This window comes from Eschrichtius robustus, chromosome 19 (genome assembly GCF_028021215.1).
Source record: "Eschrichtius robustus isolate mEscRob2 chromosome 19, mEscRob2.pri, whole genome shotgun sequence".
In the NCBI taxonomy this organism is placed as follows: domain Eukaryota; kingdom Metazoa; phylum Chordata; class Mammalia; order Artiodactyla; family Eschrichtiidae; genus Eschrichtius; species Eschrichtius robustus.
The window spans coordinates 64,141,987-64,150,280 of record NC_090842.1 but is presented as its reverse complement, the minus strand read 5'-3'; positions in this window follow the sequence as shown (position 1 = coordinate 64,150,280).

Sequence of the window (8,294 nt, the reverse complement as noted above, 5' to 3'; positions counted from 1 at the left end):
CTAGGCTCTGAGGCAAGAGAACAATCCCTGAGCCCACTCCATGTCTGGGGCACTTGGAGGCAGAAGTTTTTGAAGTCACCCCCTAGGGGCTGTTTAACTGCAAAAGCACATCCACCCTCTATTCCTACCGCCCCGCCCCACCCCCCAAATCCAATCTGTCTGCAAGAGAGGCTAGCTCGGCCTCCACCTTCAAAACAGATCTCTACTCTGTCCTCTTCTTCCCACTCCACCGTTCTCTGAGCTGTCACGTCTCCCCTGGATGACTGCTCTGAAGGCAGCAGCCAATGCCCTGGTCTCTAGGCCTCCACCTTCAGATCAACAAGCACTGAACTCATAAACCAGCTGATGCTACTGCACTGCCTCACTCACTCAGCTCCAGCTGCTGTGGCCTTCATTTGGCTCCTTGAACAAGCCCAACTTGTTCCAACCTCAGGGCCTTTGCACTTGCTGTACCCTCTGCCGGAATGCTCTTCTCACCAGATTGACACAAGACCCTTTCTTATCATTCAGGTCTCACCTTTCAGAAGCCTTTGTTGGGACTTCCCTGGTGGCCCAGTGGTAAAGAATCTGCCTCACAATGCAGGGGACGAGGGTTCGATCCCTGGTCAGGGAACTAAGATCCCACATGCCGCGGGGCAAGCCTGCAGGCCACAGCTACTGAGCTCGCGCACCTCAACTAGAGAGCCTTTGAGCCACAACTGCAGAGCCCACGTGCCCTGGAGCCCATGCGCCACAACTAGAGAAGGGAAGATCCACCACCACAACCAGAGAGAAGCCCGCGCGCCACAGTGAAGTGACGGCGTGCCGCAACTAAGACCTGACCCCCGCCAAAAATAAATAAATAAATAGAATAGAATAAATAAATAATAAATCTTAAAAAAAATAAGCCTTTGTTGATCATGCTATCCAAAGTAACCCCCGCTCCCAATGCAACAGCTCTCTGTGACATCGGTTTTGTTTTCCCCATAGCCTTTACCATTCCCTTATTTCATGTGTTCACTTGTTTGTTTCCAGTCACTTCCCTTCCCCTCCACCTCCCACTTCCAGAATGTAAGCTTTGCTAAGGCAGGGTTTTGTGTTTTTGTTTGTTTGTTTAATTGAGGTATAGTTGATTTGCAATATTATATTAGTTTCAGGTGTACAATATCGTGATTCAAAATTTTTACAGATTATACTCCATTTAAAGTTATAAAATAGTGGTTTTATTCCCTGTGCTATACAATATAATCTTATAGTTTATTTCTTTTATACATAGTAGTTTGTACCTCTTAATCCTCTGCCCCATCTTGCCCCTCCATCCTTCCCTCTCCCCGCTGGTAACCACTAGTTTGTTCTCTATATCTGTGAGTCTGTTTCTGTTTTGTAATATTCATCCATTTATTTTATTTTTTAGATTCCACATATAAGTGATATCATACAGTATTTGTCTGTCTGACTTATTTTACTAAGCGTAATACCCTCCAGGTTCATCCATGTTGTTGCAAAAGGCAAAATTTCATTCTTTTTTTTTTTTTTTTGGCTGAGTAGTATTCATATATATACATATATGAATATTTATCCATTTATCTGTTGATGGACACTTAGGTTGCAACCATGTCTTGGCTATTGTAAATAATGCTGCTATGAACTCTGGGTGCATGTGTCTTTTCAAATTAGTGTTTTTCATTTTCTTTGGATATATGCCCAGGAGTAGAATTGCTGGATCATATGGTTGTTCTATTTTATTTTTTTGAGGAACCTCCGTACTGTTTTCCACAGTGGCTGCACGAATTTACATTCCCCCCAACAGTGTAGAAGAGTTCTCTTTTCTCCACATCCTCACCAGCATTTGTTATTTGTGCTCTTTTTGCTGGTAGCCATTCTGACAGGCGTGAGGTGAGAGCTCATTGTGGTTTTGATTTTCATTTCTCTGGTGATTAGCAATGTTGAGCATCTAGGACAGGTTTTTTGTTTGTTTGTTTTTTGTCTGCTTTTTCTCAAGGCTTACCTCCAGAGCTTAGCCCAGTGACTGACACCTAGTAGGTACTCAACAAATATGTACTGTATGCATGGGTTGGATGAGTTGCTAGCCCTATTTGGATAGGTGGAGAGAACAAAGATCCAGAGAGGGAAAGGGACCCACCTACGTTAACACAGCCAGGTGGCGTAAGAGCTGGTGGTGTGCCGCTGCTTGTTCACACTGATTTGTGAGAACTGATGGTTAAATTTTCAGGAATTTTGCAAAATGGATGTTAAACCATTGTTAGCCTGAAATTGGACGTGATGGAAGTATTTACACTGTGGCAACTGGCAAACACTACAAATCAGGACTTTTTGCTTGAGAGCCATTGTACCAACACACCCTTGTACAAAATCCAGTGGGATCCCGGCAAAAGGTCATTTATTGCTGCCCTATGATGGGGCTTAGGATGAGGATGGGGTTCCCTCTTCCTGGAATGACCCATCCCAGGCCTGATGACAATATGAGCACTTCCTACATGCAGGCATCTTTCTGAGCACATTTTACATTCTCCTTGAAGCCTTATCATGTTCCTGTGGGTGTGTCTTATCTTTCTTTACCTCTGTTTCACAGATGAGGAAACAGACACAGAGAAGTAAAAGCAGAGAAGTAAAAAAGTAAAGGAATTCCCCAAAGCTGTAGACACAGCTGAAGACATTTGCCATATGTGTATCTGATAGCAAACTTATAGCCAGACTATATCAATATAAAGAGCTCCCACAAATCAACAAAAAAAGAGATGACTCAATTTTTAAATGGGCAAAAGACTTGGACAAATACTTCACAGAAAGAGGATTTCTAATAAGCACATGAAAAAAATACCCAACACCATTAGTCATCAGGGAAATCAAATCAAGACCACAGTGAGATACTCCTATTCACCCACTAGAATGGCTAAAAGGATTGATAGTAGCAAGTGTTGGCAAGGATGTGGAGCACCTGGAACTCTCATACCCTGCAAGCTTACTTGCCCTTTGACCTTAAGAGGGGTCTGGCCAAAGGGAGGCACAGGCAGAACACTGAAGGGCGGCTGGAGAATGCTCTGGTCCTTGCCCGCTGCCCTACCTTGGGGCCTGTCAGGTGGCCCCTTGGCCACGGCTCTGGTTCTCAGTAAGGCCTCAGAGACACCATTTCTCTCCCTAGTTCCTCCAGGACGCAGCAGAATTTGGAAGGAATCTTTTCCTTCTGTTGCTGCTTCCTGGGAGCCTTACCATCCCTGTATCCCTAACCCTGCTTGCACCTCTGTGAATGGGACCTTTGTCACAAAGTCTGTTTAGGAATCCCACTGGAGGTGGCTGTCTCCTTCTGGCCAGGACCCTTGCCGTCCTAACACTATTGGGGTTTCGCAGTCGAGGCCCAAAGCCCCCTGAAGATGGCTCAGGAGTGTGGAAGACACTCCATTTCACACCTAACAAGTGAAATAAAGATTCTGATGGCCACAGGTACTATGTTTTCATACACTGGATAGGCAAAGTTCAAAGGACCCAGAAACACACCAGGTTGGCCATGGCAGTTGTTGACAAGGGCGAAATCGGTTCCCTTTCTATGAAGGGCAGGTTGGCATTATCCCTGAAAACTATGTACCTCACCCTTAACCTTGGAAGTCCATATCCAGAATTTTCTCATGCAGGTGTATTCTCGTTCACGCCCAACGGCTGAGGGACCAGATCATCAATGTAGCATTGTCTGCAGTGCTCAGAGGACAAACTACCTGAATACTCAACAAGGGACTGGTTCGATACATTATATGCATTGATAGGCAGCTGGTAAAGAGTGAGGTTAGTGATACAGACTGTGTGGTATTCTGTAAGTGAAAGGAAGCAAAGTACATAACGCAAATGTGTAACACACACGTATGCTTGTAGGTCCATCTTATTCCTCTAGAAGAGGCTTTCTCAGTCTTGGCGTCGCTGACATTTGGGGCTGGGTGATTCTTTGTGGTGGGGGCTGCCCTGTGTGTTGAAGGGTGTTAAGCAGCATTCCGGAACTCCACCCACTAGATGTCATGACAACCCAGACTGTCCCCTGGGAGGCACAACATGGCTCCTGGTTGAGACCCACCTCTCTGGGACGAGACACTAGGCACCAGAACACTGTTTGTCTCTGAGATGCGGAGAAGTGATCCTAACGGGCCCAGGTCCTAGGAGCAGCCAGGAGAGGGCAGGTGCACCCGGATGGATTTGGCTTTGCCTCTCAGGCTGTGAGCCCCTAGGAAGGACCCTCCCCTTTCTGAATCTCAGCGTCCTCATCCTCGAGGGTAGGGGCGGGGGCCTAGCTCCCATCTCACAAGGTTGCAGTGTGACCATAGGTAGGCTTCTGAACCTCTCTGGGTCTCAGTTTCCTCCTCTGTGAAAGGGTCACAATGACCAGACCACAGGGCCGCTGGGTTAAGTGGATAAGGACCGAGGGCTTGGGTCACTCAGTCCTGGCCAGGGCCATTATCATGGTTGTTGCCATCACCTCCTGAAGGGACAGAAGGGGTTTATACCGATCTGTCTTCCCGTGAGCTCCTCTTTCTCTCCCTCTGTGCACCTCCCCTTCATCCTTCTCTCTCTCTGGTTTATGTCCCTGTCTCCGCCTCCGTGTCGTTCTCCAGCTCGGTTGCCATCTGTCTCTTTCCGTCTCTGTCCCCACCTTTCTGTCTCTCCCTCACGGTTTCTCATTCCTTCCTTCTGTTGCTCATCTAGCAAATGTTTCCACACTCCGTGCTGAGCAGTGCAGGGGTGCAGAGATGAGACAGGCCTCCCCCTGTCCAGACTGGGACACAGGTCAACCCAGCAGGGTGGGAGGGGCGGGGCAGGGCTCTGTGAGTGGGAGATGCCAAGGCTCAGCGGTGGGCACTAAACAGCCTAGACCACCGAGTCCCATCATCTCTCAGAGGAGGACGCTCTTATCCTCATCTCGGCTGACTCACCTGCATCTCCTGCACTTCCACCTGGCCTCAAACAGGTGTGCAGTGAAGGGTTAACGCAGCAGGCCTGGGTTGTCCAAACCCTGCCCATTCTAAACAGAGGACTGGCTCCTGGAAGGGAAACTCTAAGCCCTTGGAATGTCCTGATACGAGTGCCTTTGTTTATCTGGGGACCTTGGGCCACGCTAGATAGTCTATGCTACAGTGTGATTTATGGGGGATGCCCTGGGTCGTGTGGTAGCAGCTGGACCTCCTGGTGGGCGGTGGCCCTGGAAACTAAGAGCTACATAACCAGCCTCCAATAAAACCCTGGACACCGAGGCTCAGGTGAGCAGCCCTTGTCGACAACACTCTGCGTCTTGTCACACGTTGTTGCTGGGGGATCACGCAGACTTCCCACTCCACTGGGACAGGACCACTGGCGGCTCCTCGCCTCTCTGGGACTCTGCCCTGTGTGCTCTTCCCATGGCTAGTTTTTTTTTTTTCCAAAATAAAATTTGTTTATTTATTTATTTATTTTTGGCTGCCTGGGGTCTTTGTTGCTGCGCGCAGGCTTTTCTCTGGCTGCGGCGAGCGGGGGCTACTCTTCGTTGCGGTGCGCGGGCTTCTCGTTGCGGTGGCTTCTCTTGTTGCGGAGCACGGGCTCTAGGTTCGCGGGCTTCAGTAGATGTGGGGCAGGCGGGCTTAGTTGCTCCGTGGCATGTGGGATCTTCCTGGACCAGGGCTTGAACCCGTGTCCCCTGCATTGGCAGGCGGATTCTTAATAACCACTGCGCCACCAGGGAAGCCCCCATGGCTAGTTTTAATCTCTATCCTTTTGCTGCAATAAACCGTGAGCGTGACAGCTTTGCAGAGTTCTGGGATCCTTCCCGTGAATTGCTGAAACACAGTGGACATCAGCAAATGTCTGCTCAGAAGGGGGTGAGCTGTAGGTTCCTGGGGGCCCTCTGCGTGGGGGCCCCCCGTGCACGACTACATTTCAAGCATTTGACTCTTATCCTGGTGCAGAGAGGCTGTGCCTGGCCCGATGTCACACAGCCCGGGGTTGGAGCCGTGTCTGACCCCTTAGCGCCCTCTCGTGTCTCTCTCTTGACTCTGGAGGAAAAGGTCAGCCCTGTAACCACTTCTAGGAAGATGACCCACTTTCCAACCTCATCTTTATTCATGGAGCTGCTGCCGGCTCCCTGCCGTCCCCACCCTGCCGCCCACCCAGGAGGACGTACCATTTTTCCTGAATTCCGTCCCCGTGTCTCCACGAGTCCCTAACTGGTGGAGTGTGGGGTCTTTGAAGTCGAACTCAAGGATGTTGCCACGTGTGTTCTTACAATGAGAAAAACAACTTTTGAGGAAAATTACTTTGCTTTTCCCACTTGTGTCTCGGTGTTTTATAGCGTGATTACTCTGCTCACACCCGGAGTCTGAACATTAGATAAGGACTTGAGTGTAGGATGCTCGCCATAAGTTCACACTTTGTTTTTCCCAAGACACCTTTTAGAATAACCACTTGGGGGCTTCCCTGGTGGCGCAGTGGTTGAGAATCTGCCTGCCAATGCAGGGGACACGGGTTCGAGCCCTGGTCTGGGAAGATCCCACATGCCGCGGAGCAACTAAGCCCGTGAGCCACAACTACTGAGCCCGCGCGCCTAGAGCCCGTGCTCCGCAACGAGAGAAGCCACAGCAACGAGAAGCCCACGCACCCCAACAAAAAGTAGCCCCTGCTCGCCGCAACTAGAGAAAGCCCGCGTGCAGCAACAAAGACCCAACGCAGCCAAATATAATAAGTAAATAAATTTATTTAAAAAAAATAAAAATAAAAAAAATAAAATAACCACTTAGAGTTAAGCCCGAGAACAGTTAGTGACCTGGCCCCAGCCACCTTACAAGTAATAGGTGCTGCTACCCCGCGATCCCGGGCTTGCCAGTGCCCGGGGATGGAGGACTGCCCTTCCCCCGCTCAACCGCGCCCCCTTGCGTCTAGGATCTGTAAGTCACCAAAATCCTGTGACGCTATTGAAACCGCACCTTCCCCGAAGTGGGAGTTGGATGCTGAGGGAGCCATATGCCAGCCCCGTATGGGTGGCTTCTGCCTCCCCAGTTAGCAGGTCATAAGCTCATAAGCTGCATATATATATTTTTAATGCAATACCCCAGCTCTGGCTTCTCCACCCGGTTCGTCCTGGAGGGTGGGGGGAGCCGGCCAGGCACGGCCCCTCTTGATTCTCCTGAGAGTGGATTGGGTGAAGGTTGAGGCCTGTTTGCAGGGAGCCTCATCCAGGCCCAGCCAGTGGCACCTTGCCTGGCTTGTTTCTCCCTGTCGTCTGCCCCCTGCCAAGACCCTCTGCTTGCCCTGCCCTGGCTGGAGCGCTCCAAGCCCCCTGGGTGCCCCTTGGTTTTGATCCTGTGGCTTACTGTGCCCGGACTGCCATCAGCCCTCCCAGCTCAGGTGGCACCGCTCCAGCTCCCCAGGTGCGGTCAAGCCCCCCCTTCCCCAGTGCCGGCCCCCCGCCCTCCCAGAGGCTCCCTGTACACAGCCCCTGGCCACGCAGGCTGTGACAACCTGGATTCCTTGCGGGCAGGACCTGGATCCGACTCATCTCCGGGCCCTCCCTCCGGGGCCTGGCACACGGGAGGCCTCCGGGGACGTTCGTGGCAGCGCGAGTGAATGACTTCCTCGATCTTCCCTCTCCACCGGGAACTCGTCCTCATCCTCCCAGCCCTGAGCCGGGGGTTCTGTTTGCGCTTGGCCTGGGGTGTTTGAACTCTGAATAAGGACACCTCCTGTTGGCAGGGGTTGGGTTTAGAGAAAGGGAGGCCCCCCTACGTCTGTGCTTCTGATGAGATTTGCAAATGAGAGGCCCACGTATGGCTTTTCCTGGGCCCATGCTGTTTTTTAAAAAACGTGGTCTCGATTACCAACGTGTTTGAATCCAGAAATTTCCCACGGAAATCTGGGTCTCTGGGGAAAAAAACCCCGCAGATCCGGCCATAGAGATCCTATTCCTGCTCGGGGGTGGGGGTGGGTGGTGGAAGGCGTGGGAGTGGAGACGGCGGCTGCGGGGCGGCCCCTTCAGGTGGGGCACCTGCTCTCAAGGTGCATGCGGTCCCGCCAGGCACTTGTTTTGCTACCCGCCTGGCTCCTGTGGGCTTGAGTTTGCAGCCTCTGCACTGGAGGCTTACAAGGTCGGGAGAAAATGATCAGGGACCCGGGCAGCTGCTCCAGGGACCCAGGGGTCCTGAGCGGGGCAAGGTCTTGCTGAGTGGCCTGGGGCGCTGTGAGCCTCAGTTTCCCCGTTTGCCATGTGGGGATGGGGAGGATCCCCAGAGTCCCTGCAGAGGGACCTATAGGGTCTCACTTCCCTTCTGCGGGTCTCAGTTTCTCTCCCT